Raw genomic sequence first — 17,466 nt, forward strand, 5'->3', positions numbered from 1 at the left:
ACGAAGTCTACCCGCACTCAACACCTGGTATTCCCAAACGGTCACCCATCTGCTACTGGCCAGGATTAAAGTTACCTTTACGTAATAACAAATAATACTTCACTATATTTTCGTCAAGAGAGATGACAACGTTTGTTTTTTAGGTTTTGCAGAGATATGTTGACGTCCTAACGCATGCAACGCCTGGTATTCTTAAATAGCCCCCGACCTGGTACTGGCTAGGCTCAATCTAGCTTAACTTCGGTGATCTAAAGAGAACCGGTGAATAGACGTGATTATACCGTTTATAAAGAAGTACGACCATATAAAACCGCATCTAAAAAAATAAAAACCTTGTTCAGTTTTTAAAAATTATTTAATGTATTTTATATGTACGGCATAATCGCGTTGACTCGCCGGTTCTCGTCAGATCACCGAAGTTAAGCAACGTTGAGCCTGGTTAGTATCAAATGGGTGACCATTTGGGAATTCTAGGCGCTGTATGTGCTCTCCGCTTATCTCGGCATTTGTTTCCAGTCGTCCTGTGCTTCACTTGCCACTGGTATTTAAGTATATCGTCTCAGGAGAGGTGCGGTTGAAGATTGCGCACCTCCTGCTACAAAAATTTAACGCGCAAGCAACCCTTCGTGGGTATCCATAGTTTGTCTAAGACTGAAGGAGCCTGCATTTTATATGTAAAGTACAATTTAAATTTGCTGTCGATGAAGGAAATAACATTTTCGAAACATTTACTATCAGAGACATGCGTGCGTGTGTATGAATGAAAGGGAGTACGAACAAAAAAAAAAGAGAGAGAACAAAACGACATACAAACAGTCGGACGAACAAATACAATGAGGTACTGCTGTCTACGAATGCTAAGCCAAGAAACTTTAATTTTACTGGCAATGATATCCGAGCTACGTAGATTGTCTTTTGATTGTATATATTTATATTTAACATGAAACTATCGCAGCGAATTTTCTAAATTTAATGAGAATTTAATCTTATGTAAACAACACATAAGTTTAGAGTTTCTACAAAATTTGAGGAAGGAGCATGTCCTTTTGTTTTTAAATGGAATCGTTTCTGAGTCATTTTATTTCATTTGTAAATTATCCTCATGCATAGTCTTCAGCGTTGCACTGCAATCGATTTTAGTGATTGTTTTAAAATTGCTGTTATATTTTCATTTAGTGAAGAAATTATCATAACCTGCATTGTCATCAAAGAGAACCCCAGGTTTTTGTTTGTCTTTAGGTGAAATCACACGGACGTTTAGCTTTTAATAAAGGTTTATTACAGAGAGACCAGAGAGACAGCAGTGACTTGTATACGTAATAATATATATATATATATATATATATATATATATATATATATATATATATATATATATATATATATATATATATATAAGACTATTTTAAACAACTGATTACACATAATAATAGATGATGTATCGGACACAGGAATGGGTATGTTTGATCTGGCAGAACAGTGGTTCATTAAAATTGTGGGGTCTGCGTTGGCGCCTGGTTCACAAAGTATGGAAATAAAAATTTAAAAAAAAAAAAAAAAACGTTTACAAGTGTTTTTGATATAGATGTACATACGAATACTTTGATAAGTATGTTTTAACTTACATAGGGATGGGGTAATAAAATTGTGGCGTCTGCGTTCGCGCCTGGCCTCCATAGAATGGAAATAGGCACAAACTTTAATAAAGACTTTTCATATCTGTGTAAGTATACATTGATAATTATGTTTCTGTTTGAAGAAATATGGTATAATAAAATCATGGGGCGTTCGTTCGCGCCTGACCTCCATAGAATGAAAATAGGCACAAAGTTTAACAAGGTTTTTTAATATAGATCCACAGAATATTATGATAAATGTTTCAGTGTGAACAGGTATGGTATAATAAATTATGGGATTTATCTTTATTAATTATGGCATATTATTTTAAAAATAATATATATACCGCTCCCCATGTGAGGGTACCAAATTGGTTAAATGGGAAAATTATTCTCAACTCGCATTTAGGTAAAAATGCACTTTCCTAAAATAATTCAAAACGTATCGCAAAAGCAAAAACAAATAAAATCTCTCCCCCCTCTCTCTCTCTCTCCCTCTCTCTCTCTCTCTCTCTCTCTGTGAGGACGTTTCTCAACCTATATACTTAACGAATATTTTATCTACAGACCTGAAATTTGGTATATAGAATATTCAGACGTATAGAAAACTTTTTAATTCTTTTTCATATAGACAAAGGGCTGCTGGTGGGTCAAAAGTGAAAAATCGGTGTGTAGGACTCATCGGATTTTTATGTTTGTTAACTGTTTCACGAATGCGCATGCGCGAATAGTTTACATTACACATTACTTATGTAAAGAATAAGTAGTATAAGAACACCATTTAAAGATTAAGTCGCGCTGGTCTAATGGTTATCATAGTTGACTCACTGTCTTTAGTTTTCGTATCAATCCCAGCTTGCGTATTTTTTTTTCTGACAAGAATTGAACGGTTTAGAAAAAAAACATCGTACTCGCATGCACATGTCTACGATTCTACATGCATTAAAATATAATATTTATACGTATTTTACGACCGGGCAAAGTAGTATACGTTGTATAGTAAATAATTATATATATATATATATATATATATATATATATATATATATATATATATATATATATATATATATATATTTAATATATTTAATATATATATATATATATATATATATATATATATATATATATATATATATATATATATATATAGTATTGTCCTCCAGTAATCGAAACGACTGTAATGAAGAAATCCACGGTGAAATAAACGAAAGTTATATATAAAAAAGTTGAGTCGTTGAATATCAAGAAAATATTTTACTATATATATATATATATATATATATATATATATATATATATATATATATATTTAACTACTTCATTTACTCACATAAATTTAATATACGAAAGTATAGATTAATGCGTAAACTTTAAGTATTTACTTCAAAAGTGCTCAATACGTAGGTAGAGCTAGTTAGTAATTTATAAAATATATATGGCGACTAAGCTACACTGAATATTCTGCGTTTCATCCTCTGTAGGATTCGTCAGGCTTATGCGCATAAGCCTGACGAATCCTACAGTGGATGAAACACAGAATATTCAGTGTAGCTTAGTCGCCATATATATATATATATATATATATATATATATATATATATATATATATATATATATATATATGCAGTAAGTTATAAAATGTATATGGCGATTAAGCTACACTGAATATTCCGCGTTTCATCCACTCTAGGATTCTTCAGGCTTATGCGCGAATTCTGTGGTTGTTTGTCGTTTTTATATGTTCATCTTCTATTGGGATTTTAGCATATATATATATATATATATATATATATATATATATATATATATATATATATATAGTGATTCCGCGTTTCATCCATTTATATATATAAATGATTTCTTGATATTCACTGACTCACCTTTTTTATATATAACTTTCGTTTATTTGACCGTGGATTTCTTCATTACAGTCGTTTCGATTACTGGAGGACAATACTATGATTTCCTGCTTCCAGAGAAACTTTCCAACCCATCAGCTCATCAGATGCGATTTCCCTCCGATGTAATATAACAAAAATTGTTTTGTACATGGCATGTTTTTTTTGTGGGGTAGGGGAAAGAAATTCCATGACCACGTTGTTACAGGTCAGCCATCTTATATATCTGTCATAACCATATATATATATATATATATATATATATATATATATATATATATATATATGGAGAGAGAGAGGGAGAGAGAGAGAGAGAGAGAGAGTGTGTGTGTGTGTGTGTGTGTGTGTGTGTGTGTGTGTGTGTGTGTGTGTGTGTGTGTGTGTGTGTGTGTGTGTGTGTGTGTGTGTGTGATGTTAATTTGAATTAACTTTAAATAAGTCGTGTTGACTTTACCGCTTGCGGAATATGGATCTAACTTTCGGATTTGTTCATATAGATAATAATATTTATATGTGATTATTCTGCAAAGAATAAAATTATATTCTGAAAGTTAAAATTTATAAAAACCTATTTGTAGAATTTCCCTTTCACTTTCCTCCATTACATTATTATTTTTGTTGTTGTTTTTTGTTGTTTTTTGTTGTTGTTGTTGTTGTTGTTGTTGTTGTTGTTGTTGTTAAATTGATAAAAAAAAAAGTCCCGTAAATGTTATAGTTCTTTGTTTCATCTCGTTTGTCCACTGCCGCTAGTTGTTGAAGCTCTGAACATGAAATACAAATCAAAGCGAAATTGTGTCACATCGAACTGACAGAGTGCCGTTGGCTAATGTTTGGATCAGTCTACTATGTTTTCATCATCATTTGTTATACTCACAACCGTCCGGTCGATGTAAACTTCGACCTTCCTCATTTGCATACCATTTCTAGATTTCCATGAGTATAACATTTTTACCGATGAGCAATCAATAAATCAACTAGAATTAATTTTTTTCGTGCGCGTATTTTTATGTACTCTTTTTATACTCTACACCATGACTGGTTTACGTCGTCGCCGCTTCATGAGTGGCTGTGTCGTTTAGTAGTCGTAGAATGTCTCGTCTGTTTAACCAATCTAATGCAGGAAAGATATAGAGAGACGTTCGCTGATTTTCTTCAAGTTTTTATTGAAGAGAATGGACTTAAAAGAGAGACTAAATAGCTCAAATCATTATTCTCCTATTAGCTTACTAACTTAAAAGAAAGAGAAAGAAAGAGCGAGTATACTTGTGTTGAAAATACGTGTGGGCGACTTTTGCGTGAAAGAACGAAAATAAATAACCCTGTCTTTCACCTACATAGTTCGTGTCAACTTTTATTTTTGCTTGCGATTGTCTCTACACACAACGTTTGGGGCCGCTTAAAGAGTAATAACAATGTTACAACAATATCGAGAAATACTGTTCAGCAGTTTCTTCAGTTGAGACGCACACACACACACACACACATACACATACACACACCCACACACACGCACCAAGCTAATCAAGAACCTTGATTCCAGTAAAGCAACTGGCCCTGACGTCATCCCAATTATAGTGTTAAAAAGCTTCAACCAGAACTTTCTCCCATACTTACGAAACTGTTTAAGCGTTGCCTTAAGGAGAAGTGCTTTCCGACTCCCTGGAAAACCTCATCAGTATGCCCTGTATTTAAGAATTAAGGTGATAAGTCATCTCCCTCTCAGTACAGACCAATAAGTCTCCTGTGTGTTATGAGTAAGTTGCTGGAATCCATATTAAATAGAGAAATAGTCAACCACCTCAGCAGAAATAACCTTCTTAGTGACACACAATATGGTTTCCGTTCTGCAAGATTTACCGCATATGTGCTAACGGTTATATCTCACAGGATTAGTGAATCTCTTGACAAAGGCTTCTTTTCTAGGGCAATTGCTCTTGACATATCAAAGGCCTTCGACAAGGTATGGCATAAGTGCCTACTTCACAAGATTTCCAGCTACGGTATAACTGGAAATGTTTTCTCAATCATTAAATCATTTCTCTGCGATAGGCTCATAAGAGTAGTGGTCGATGGACAAAAATCAGAGGCCTGCAGTATTAATGCTGGAGTCCCTCAAGGGTCAATCCTGGGCCCAACTCTCTTCCTGATCTACATCAATGATCTCCCTAAACACATACTTAAATCATTCGTTGACATCTATGCTGATGATACGACCATCTACGGTACACATTAAAGGCTGTAAATGACAAAGTTCTCTCTGATTCTCTCTCCTCTGATCTCGAGCGCGTGGTTCAGTGGGGGAAGACGTGGCTGGTTACCTTTAATGCATCTAAAACCAAACTCCTATCTTTATATCATCAACGCTCTGATCCCCATCTGGCATCAATTGTGATGGATGGCTCTCGTCTAGGAAAAGCCCCATGTTTTGACAAGCTTCTTGTTTTGTCCTTTACTCCTGATCTGAAATGGAACACGTACATAAAGTCTGTTGCCAAGGTCGCTGGAAAGATGGTGGATCTTTCTACCGCTCCAGAAGATATCTCACTACTGATGCAATTCTCTACCTATATAAAAGCCAAGTGTGTCCAATGATGGAATACTGCTGTCATATCTGGGCAGGAGCTGCTAAAAACAGCCTATCCTGCCTTGACAGAGTACAAAATAGACTTCGTGGCCTAGTGGGGGATGCCCTTTTCTCTACCCTGCAACCTCTCTCCCACAGAAGAGACGTTGCGAGCCTATCCTTGTTTTATCGTTATTTTCATGGCAGGTGCTCGTCTGATCTCCAATCTCTGGTCCCCCCCTCGCCAATCTTTCACGAAAAACACCCGTCTAGCTGAATCCACTGTGAAAAATTTCCCCCACTCTTTATCTGTGCCTAAATCAAAACGTAGATTCCAGGAACAAAGCTTCTTTCTTAAAACTGCACGCCTGTGGAACTCTGTTGCGTCTGCCTGCTTCCCACCTGACAACAACTTGGATGTCTTCAAGTCCAACGTTAACAAATTCCTAATGACCCGCCCTCTTAAGTAAACACTTGATTAAATCTCCACACTAACGTACTGTACTTGCAATAACCCTTATCCCTGAGTGGCTTCCGGGCCTTGATAAGTGGTGACCACCGTATAAAAAACACACACACGCACACACACGCACACACGCACACACACGCACACACGCGCGCGCGCACACACACACACACACACACACACACACTTAAATCCAAATTCTTTTAAGATACATTAAATGTTAAGTAATACGGTGCCTGTAATTATTTACAAACAAATTTACAGTTCAGTGTACTACACATGCTGCTAATTTCCTTCAAGCTGTAATCCTTCCGTCTGTAGCAAAATAAGGCCATAAATGGACGGTAACAAAACGACCCTGGTGTCTAACTCTGTCCCGTGGGGAGGCATAGGTACAAATATTAAACTTCTTTCCTTTAACAAGTACAAAAATCTTCTCAACCACCGATTGCCATGATAAATATCACGCTACCAGAGTTCTCATCGTTAAAACATTTATAGTAAACATTAATTGGAACAAATAAACTGAGGGCATTGCCAAGGCTGCTGCAAAAATAGTAAACTAGAAAATTACTCACACCAAAAAGTATCTTCCGAATGGACGGCCAACCCTAACAGTGTCCAGTTACACCCCTGTGTCTGTTTTGCAAGTATTTAACTGAATCTATGCTGAATCTATGCTGAATCTGTGCTGAATCTATGCTGAATCTATGCTGACGAACTGATAGCACTTGTATCTCCTCCCAAGGTACATACTTCCACCTTACCCGACAAGCAGCAAAATTCCATCCCTTCACTGTTGAGGTCGCTAAATGCCGGAAACCCTTCTATTCTAATAGTTTCTTCCTTCGGACTGCTAGGCTTTGGTTTCTCTCCCTGTTTTCTGCTTCCCTGGTTGTATTAATTGAAGAAGTTTAAAATGCAATGCGAACAGACGTCTTGCTGCTCAACCCCCCCACAGTCTCCTATTAGATATGGTTCCATATTGTAGCCTATTACGTCCAATTACCAATATGCTTTGTTTAAGCTGAAAATAAAAACGTAAACGAACGGAAGCTTAAACACATACGCATATACACAGAACGTACTTACACATTTTTATGTACTAACAAATCCCCACTTATAAAGGTCTATAGGCTACTCGAGGATTAGGGTTAATTAATTTACAGAAAGACAGTGAAAAAAACAACGTTAGAATTTGTAATAATGATCAATACTATTTAGACATTAGATTATTTAAGAGCAAGGCTCAACAAGAATTTGGTAACATTAGACTTGAAAACGACAATTCTATAATCAACTAGAAAGCAGGCTCGTGGTAATGTGTTCTATAGACGGATTGTTCGCCCATGGAAGTTCCGCTTTGTTTGACGTACAGAGAGGGAGAAAAGAAAATTATTTCAATTTGCTGTAGTTTAAAAAAAAAAATTTTATTTGAGAGTAACCACTTATCAATGCCTGAAAGCCACTCGAGGATAAAGGTTAATGAATATAAGGTGAAAGTGAAGTAATCCTTAATGTAAATTGGGTGAAATTTGATTATTTATGAGGACGACTTAACATGAATATATTTACATTATATTTGAAGGCTACAATGTTGTATTTAGCCGGGAAGCATGCTAGCGGAAAAGTGTTCCAAAAGCGGACAGTTCTGAGAAACAGTCTTTGTTCATGGAATCTACGTTTACAAATCATTATTCTCCTATTAGCTTGTTTTATCGTTATTTTCATTATTCTCCTATTATTTCATTATTCTCCTATTTCATTATTCTCCTATTTCATTATTCTCCTATTATTGTTTTATCGTTATTTTCATTATTCTCCTATTAGCTTGTTTTATCGTCATTTTCATATATATATACATATTGATTGTACATTTAGGCACAGATAGAGAGTGGGGAAAACCATATATAGTGGCTGTAGCTAGTCGAGTGTTTAGCAGATTGCTTAGTAATTATATAGATCAGGTGGGGTACAGGGTCATTGTTGAGATTAAACTGGCAACGGTTTCCCTGTATAATTTGTTATTTAGTAATTTTTTATTCTATATTACAGTTTTTCTTCTTTGAATCAAGTCGCTAGACAAAAGTTTCTCACATTTTTACGCAGTTCTTTGTATTATTGTTGTGCTCTGCAAGGTTCTCAAGCTGCACCGGTTGGACAAGTAGCGAGCAGACAAAGCAATGTAACATCGCATGGTCTTCCCTTATCCACAGACGTTTAGATCAGTTTTGTAACCCCATCTGGCCATAGCAGCTTTTGATCGGCTCGTTCGTGTTCTCGGGTAGCCGAGTTTTTTCAATCGAAGCCAGAGTGCTTCTGAACAAGGGAGTATGATCTCAGAAAAAGGAATTACTATTCATGGTTTGGTATTGAAAAAAAAAATCACAAGGATAAGCAAACTCGGATCTTTTTACATTCTCGGACAGTCCTGTTGGCATTCCCCAGTAGGGGCACTTAAGGTAATTAGCAATGAACTAACCTCCTCCCAGAGAGGAGGCAAAACTCTGGAAGCTGGAGTTCTCAGAACAGAACAAAACCACACCTCAAACCGACAGAAATGAAGTTACTTGTCGTACTGTTTATTAAAGATGTTTGCTCGACTCAAACGAGCCTGCTATTTTAATAATAACATTATTAATTTAAAAGCTTATTCCTAAGAAATAATATAATTTACCAATGCGTTTCATGTGTAAATTTTGGGATAGAAATTTTTCTACCATTCATAGATTACTAAGCTGTTGTTGCATAATCTCTGCAAGTTATTTGTAATTAAAATTAAAACTACAAAAAAAAATGTATATATTCTTGCTTAAATATGGCAAGAACAATAATTAGTTTAACGTGATACGGTTGCGATTGCAAATTTCTGTCCGACAGTGAAGGGCAACCTACACACACATACATGTTCATACACGCATCAAAGCCAATATATCAAAGTCAAGAAGGATACAAAAATATAAAACAATAAAAGATCAACTGAAAAAGGAAGGAAATAGAAAAATGAGAGGACGAGGAAAATATCTATGATTTAGAAAGGAATGATTGCATGTGTGAGAGAGAGATAAGAGGAAGGAAGAGAATGAAAAAGAGAAGGAAAATATGAAATAACGAGCGAGTTAGAGAGAGAGGGGGGAGATAGAGTATAGGAAGAGAAAGACAAAGAGAGGGATGAAGAGAAAGTGTGGGAGAGAGAGAAAGAGAGGAGTGAAGGGAAAGTAAAATTGAGAGAGAGGAGGAAAGAGGGGGAAAAGGGAGAGAGAGAGAGAGAGAGAGAGAGAGAGAGATAGACAGACAGAGACAGAGACAGAGAAAGAGAGACAGAGAGCTCGAAGATGTCATAATTTCAAACTATATAGTTTTGAGTTATAATTACAAGTGAGTTATCACAATAAAACACACTCATGCGGAAGGGAAGACAGAGAGAAAAGAAAGTAATTTACATATATATATATATATATATATATATATATATATATATATATATATATATGCATACACACACGCACATATATATATATGCATACACACACGCACATATATATATATGTATATATATATGCATACACACACGCACACACACACACACACATATATATATATATGCATACACACACGCACACACACACACACACACATATATATATATATATATATATATATATATATATATATATATATATATATATATATTGTATCGTTCAGTTTAATATGATGTGGCCACAAAACAATGAGGTTACTTTATTGTTTTCTTAGATTTGCAAAGTGTGTGATTCTCTCCCATCAACGTCTTCCCCGCCTCCGCATCTCCTTTTGTTCTTGTTAGCAAAGGCAGTGGATCAACTGGTGAAGTCACCCCCATCCCCATTACCCATCGATGTTCAGCCGCCCTTTTCTCAACACGGCCCCAGGGCATAATGACCCCGTTTTTGCCCTCATTGTAACTGTTGCCGTCTCGCCACCGCCACCCCAAGTCTGGTTACGTCTGCATACACCTTTTCTTCTTCTCTTCTCCTCCTTCTTCTTCTTCTGGTTTCCTTCAGCGCACGCATGCGTACTCTGGACAAACGATTGGCGTTCTGCCTAGGAAGTCTTTGGTGAGATAAGTTTTCTTTTGAATTATGGCTACTATGACTGGATTCGCTCAGAGTCTGACTCTGGGTGGGTAGAAATTTGTGTGTGTATGTGAGTATCCGTGTGTGTGTGTGTGTGTGGGGGGGGGGGTGCGTGCGTGTGTGTGGGGTGAGCGTTAAAATGCAGCAGAATGTGAGAGAAAACGACACAAACACACGTATACATATATGTATAATTAGGCATTTTTTTTTTACTTAAGAATATGCAATTAAAAAAAATAAATAAACGTTTTTTTGTCTATTAATTGTGTTTTTTAATCTTTCCAACTTCCAAGTGCTTTTCAATCCTTCGTTGCCAAGAACAGATTACTCTGATTTTGAACAATTTACTCTGGGTTGAGCATACTGGGAAGTGATATACAAATAACCATTAGCGTATTAAGCGAGGCTCCTTGTGTAAACAATTCACTGCCCGCATAGTAGCAGCCGAATAGCGCAATGGTTAGAAGCTTCGACTGTTGTTCGGGTTTCTATCGTGGCTTGAGGCAGTTGCTTGTCTAGCCGGGCTGATGAGCTGTGAAACAGTCAAACAGTATTGTATGTGGATGACTATATATATAAAAGAGAAAGAAAAATTTAAACTGTGTTCGACTGAATACTCAGTTACAAAATCCTTATTCCGCAGAGTTCTTACTATTCTTGTTATTCTATAATTTGGTGATTTTTTTTTTGTCCTCTGATGAGAAGAATAACAAGAATAGCATTCTTTAAAATTCCGCGGAATAAGGACTTTGAAAATTGTTTTTTGGTGTATTCAGTCGGACAGTAAATTTGATTGTAAATTTCAACTTACAGTTTTAATTTTCTTTCTCTTAAAAATAAGCTCTATTCTCTATTGCGTATTGAGCTTTTTTTATTCGGTTGGGATTAAATTATCTATATATAAATACTGGTATTTATATTAGATGAAATTTTAACATTGCGAATATCAGATATACACTACATCCTTTTGATTTCACTACTATATATATATATATATATATATATATATATATATATATATATATATATATATATATATATATATATATATATATATATACAGGGTGTTTCAAAAGTCTTGGGCACATTTTGACATTGAATACCTCGAGAACTATTAAGTATATAAAAGCCCACATGGTATATTCAGAAAGGATGTAATCTCAAGTTTTTGCACTAAGGGTTCAAAGATGTTCAATATGAGCACCATTGGTCACACAACACACATCAAACCGATAGTCCAATTCTTGCCAAACGCGTCCCAGCATTGCATTGCTAATGGTTGCAACAGCTTCTGTTATTCAGGCATTCAACTCATCCACGTCTCTTGCAATGGGAGGCACATAGGGCAGTCTTTTTACAAATCTTTACAAAAAAAAATCGCTGGTTGGGAGATCTGGGAGGTACGTTAAACAAGTGTCCACAATTGAGTTCTTGCAAATTCAAGCACACAAAACGCCTTTTCTAGTTGAGTGAACGTCATTACTGGACCTGAACAGAAATTTAAAAAATCCTTACAAAAGACTTTATGCATTTAGCTTTAAAATGGCACCACTTTCATTTTACTTTCATTCATGGCTAAGCAAATATGAGGATTTGAAGTGTGTCCAAGACTTTTGGAACACCCTGTATATATATATATATATATATATATATATATATATATATATATATATATATATATATATATATATATATATATATATATATATATAAAGAGTGTAGCCATTAACAATTAGAGGTTTTCCAGACTTTTGTCATTTTTTAAATATTGTTTAATATTTTATAACGTGTTTCAAGCCTTGTGCACCTTTCTTCAGATATTTTCCTATAAAGGCTTTTTAGTGAAAAGTTTGTGGAATTTCTTTTTGGAAAACATTTTATCTCTGCCAGCATCGATTGTGTTTTTTTTTTTTTGTTTTTTGTTTTTTTTTCAGAGAAATGCCAATCTGAGATTTTGTGTCCCCAGTAGAGCAGGTCAAGGTATCAATCGGTTAGAGTTAAGTCCCTTTGGTGGGTCTGGAGGTGTTGAGTCTATTTGGTGAATATTTTTATGAGTTTTTTAAATGAGTTTTTTCCTTTTTGATGTGTGTGTGTGTGTGTGTGTGTGTGTGTGTGTGTGTGCGCCAGTGTGTGCGTGTGTGTGTGTGTGTGTGCCAGTGTGTGCGTGTATGTTAGGGCGAGGGTTGTGCGTTGTGTGTGTGTGTGCGTGTGTTTGGTTAAGATCTGTGATTTCTATTTCACAGATTTTAACGATACACTGGCATACACACACGCAACATACAATCCCTGCCCCCAACACACGCGCACACGTGCACACGCTCACACGCGGATACGCGCACGGGCATACGCACACACATATGAAAACAGAAATCATTGATCTTAACACACACATCTGTGTCAGGTAGGTACAAGATAAAGGTTTTCCTTTAATTTTTCCCCATACAAGTGCTAATCTGACTTGCATCAATTTTCCTGTTAATAACTACCTATAACTATAATTTCCGGCAAAATAAAATATCCGACCAAAAAGAAAAAAAAAAAAGAATCATATAAAAAAATATTCCAAAAAGCGCAAAGTTATTATTTTTTTTTTTAGAGAAAAAAACCGAACACTCCCTTCAACCCGCTGCTTAAAACATTGTAGTTCGAAATGGGGGCCTCACTCGTGTACGTCAGCCACATTTGAATTATGTTCAATGTGATTCTTTTTGCTCGATATAGGATTCGCGGGTTTGTATTACTGTACACATAGATTCGAAAAAGTTGTCAAAAAAAACAAATGTATAACAAATAAATGTTATCAAAGGCAAGATAAGTTACTTTTCTACCTAACTGGATATATTTTTCGTGTTTTTATTCAATGTAACATGTTTATTCAGCTCGAAAAGCATGCGGTGTTTACCGATGTATTGGAAAATTCAAAATGGCGCCCGACACTCTATTTAGCACGGTAAGTTCAGGAAAAGATGTTATAAATAATAAACTAGACAAAATACTGTTAGAAATTCGCTCATTATATGTTACCGTGACATAGGTGGACATATATTCGGTGTTTTTTTTTATAGTGTTTTGTCAACTTTTTCCATTATGCCTACTCTTCTGACCTTGCTTCCCCTGTCTTTCACCGTTTTAGAGCCATGACGTTTTTTTTTGGGGGGGGGGGAAGGAAAGTTTCGCAGATGATGCAACAGTGATTTCTGGAGTTACGCCATAGTTGGAAAAGACTAACCCCGAGGGTTTCTAAAGAGCTGCATTAAACGAAGAGGGAAATGCGTAACTCTGTTGTGTACCTATTTAAAGAAAGACTCATAACTGTGCCAAGTTTCGTAGCTTTATTGCGATAAGAAGTTAGTTGACGGCAATACTTACTGAATGTCTTTCGTATATGGATGTCTTAACATCTGTCTTCGAGAGAATATTATTCATTTAATTTTTCATTTTTCATTGTTCGCAATAGTACAGACAAAATGAATTAATTATCTCCCACAGGTTATCTATTGAACAGTCCAATAAACGTTCACGCCATCTGGAGAGAATATCAATGGGGTTTCTCAACAATTTCTTACCATCTTCCGAGGGGTCTTGTCTTATATGTGAGCTTATTGGATCATATACCTCCTTTAGAAGACTGTATAGATACTTTGTATTATTGGTATTTATTTGCTCCCCCACAAGAGCAAAATGCAACACAAGAGGCATTCTAGAAGTAGGCAATAAAAAAAATTGCCTTAGTATAGAAGGGTTACCCCTACATTGACTAAGAAAAAAATTACTTAAGTATAGCATCAGAACAGATACTACACTGGGGTAGTAGATTTCGTTGGCGTTTAAATCCCGTCAGAAATTTCGACTGATCTTGAGATGACGCAGCATTTTGGCTTTAAATTTTAAAAATCTTTAATGTTCTGGACTTTGTTATTATCACCCAGTAAAGATGAAAGAACCTTTCTTTTCTCAGTAAGCAATGTTTATGCATTCGTCCGACAAATCCCAGTACATAAGCACTGGCTTCTTCATCGTCCTCATCATTATCATCATCATGTTGCGACCGCAGTCGAGATGATGGAGTTCGGTAAACTCCATTCTTTCCAAATGCCTGTTAAAGTGTTCCCACGCAACCACTACACAAATTGGAAAGCGAGATGACTAACCTAACCTGCCATCTACATATCTAACGTTACACACTTACGCACGTAGATCCAACACGTTGAAGCAGAGTACGTCGCAAAAGAACATAGGATAAATAATAACTCGACTCTTTTTAATAACAACGACAATTATTTACTCATTCTCCCGCCACGACTGACTTTTCGTTACGGGTATCACGTCACCCACGTCTCTAATGTAATCGTAGGTGTGAGCACACGCTCTTTTCATAGTTTATTTTCTTCGAACACGGCTCGGCATTTGCATACGTGCATCCTCGTTCTGTTACACAAACAGCACTTCGATAATTCCAAATATCAACCCATCCGGTACTGGGCCGGGTCAGAGTTCCTTAACACCGGTGATCTGACGAGAACCGGTGTGTTAACGTGATTCTGTTGTATAACTCCATAGAAAAGTGCTTTGGTGGCGCTCCACGTGTCTTCGCAAATGATATTGCCGATACATTGTCTAAACATTTTTTCTTTTTCCTTATTAAGACGACCAATATTTAGTTTGAGAGAACTATAACTTTGTTTTGCACAGCTGGCCTTATCTATATGAATAAAATAGTAGATGTATCTATGTGCGTGTCTGTGTGATTTAATCAGTAAACTCCTGGTAACATAACACTAAAATTAGCAGTAAGCAGTAATCATATACCCAGAATGCTTTATTGACGAGTAAAATCTTTGTTTGGATGGATGAATAATGCGTACAGAAGTATGTCTGCAAGTTGAAAAGGAAAATATTCATTTAAACTTGCCGACATCTTCCTATTACTTTTGCGCATGCGCAAATTTATTCATAGAAAAAAGTGGTTTAATTTTAAATCTTTCTTATCTATCTGTTGACAGCTCAAACGATAGGGAAGACGGCTGAAGCACTAAATGTTTTAATTTCGCTTTTGACTGATGGGATCCAAGTCATCTTTTTAATTTTAGAAATCAGTACTATATATATATATATATAATATTCAATAGAGAATAGCATCTGTAATAGTAAAAATATGAAATCTGCATGAATTAAAATATATTTAAGAGAATTTTACCACCGGGCAAGGCCGAGTATCACCCGCTAGTATCTCTACTATTATATAAAATAAAATTTGTCTGTGTGTCTGTGTATTTGTGTCTATGTATGTGTCTGTCTATGAGTTCGTTCCCTATCGACTCGAAAAAAAGGTGGATCGATTTTTATAAAATTTCAGACGAAGTTACTTCATGTGCCTGGCAGTGTTCTTAGATAGGGTTTTGTGTCGGAATGTCTTCGATAAGTATCGATAATCAATAATCGAAATTATTCGATGAAAGAAAAAACATACGATTTTTACCAAAGTTAACATCTTACACAGCCTAACATCGCAAGTGCATTTGAGAAGTTTTATTACCCCACAAACCGAAAGACCCAACATATAAAATCAACATTAGGTTCTTTGATATGACAGTGGCGCGTCTGAAATGAATGTTTCCGTGCAAAGCACAACTGAACCATGGTTCTTGACTTTTTCATTTTAAACTTTAATTCAAGCCATTATCACCGCATAAGCAGTAAGGTCACGCATATAAAACCAACGGTAGGTTCTTTGATATAACAGGGGCACATTCGAAATGAATGTTTCTGTTTAGAGCAAAAATGAAGCACGAGACTTGACTTTTTCATTTGAAACTTTAATGCAACCCATTATATGTAAACAATAATTTAAACAAATAGTAGGTTCTCTACAGTGTAACAAAATATATTGTAAACTTGGTCATTGCGAGAGGCATGTGAAGCTTCTACCAGGTGCATCGGGATGAGTCATCGACTTGAGCAGGCAATCAATCGATTTGATTACAAAGTGGGTTATTTCATCGATTTCGATGACAATAAATATATGGGAGTATGAAACATTCGTTGGCTAACGATGGGCCAACCTGCTAGTAAAATATAAATCTAGCTCGAACAAGGAGGCGATATGCTTAACAATGGATACCATGTATAAAGTGTACTTTATGAACATCCATAATACCCCTCTTCTTCATGCCACATGCCGCTCACGAAGATGGAAATCAATATATAATTATTTTAAGCCTTATGTCTATAATGCTTGTTCTAATTTGTATAATGATCTATGATACGACTGTGATTCTGGGAAACGTCTAACATTAAATCCAATAAAATCACTCGATCATTAGTAGAAATTGAGATTCAAGGAAGATTGCTTGATAGGAATATAATGATTATCAATCAAATTCAACGCATAATCGATTTTAAATTTTCAAATAAGATGTTATGTCGAGATTACATTCCCTTAAAAATCCTTTCGAATGCTTCAAATATGAATAAGAAAAGGCATTTATTAATTGGTGTATATTTATTTATTCTAAAAAATGTCAGAATAATCTGTAATAAAAATAATTTTTATGGAGGGCTTTCACTCCGTTTTTACCGCCTTTTGAATAAAACAAAATTAAACTAAATATAACCTAAATTCTAGATACCTTACGCAAAGATGCTGCGCTTAAAAATTTATAATGATTGATTTATTAGTGTTAAACTGGAACTTGTACATATAAATATATATATAAAGATACACATACCTGACGTTATAACTAGAGATATAAATATGAATGATTATATATATATATATATATATATATATATATATATATATTAC

General features: G+C 35.4%; 1 pseudogene; it reads left to right on the forward strand.

Annotated features, from left to right (window-relative positions):
• Positions 1-369: 369 nt before the first annotated feature.
• Positions 370-486, forward strand: LOC145241717 (5S ribosomal RNA; annotated as a pseudogene).
• The last annotated feature ends 16,980 nt before the right edge of the window (positions 487-17,466 follow it).

Source organism: Euprymna scolopes, chromosome 2 (assembly GCF_053919585.1).
Source record: "Euprymna scolopes isolate OS-2025 chromosome 2, ASM5391958v1, whole genome shotgun sequence".
Classification (NCBI taxonomy): Eukaryota; Metazoa; Mollusca; class Cephalopoda; order Sepiida; family Sepiolidae; genus Euprymna; species Euprymna scolopes.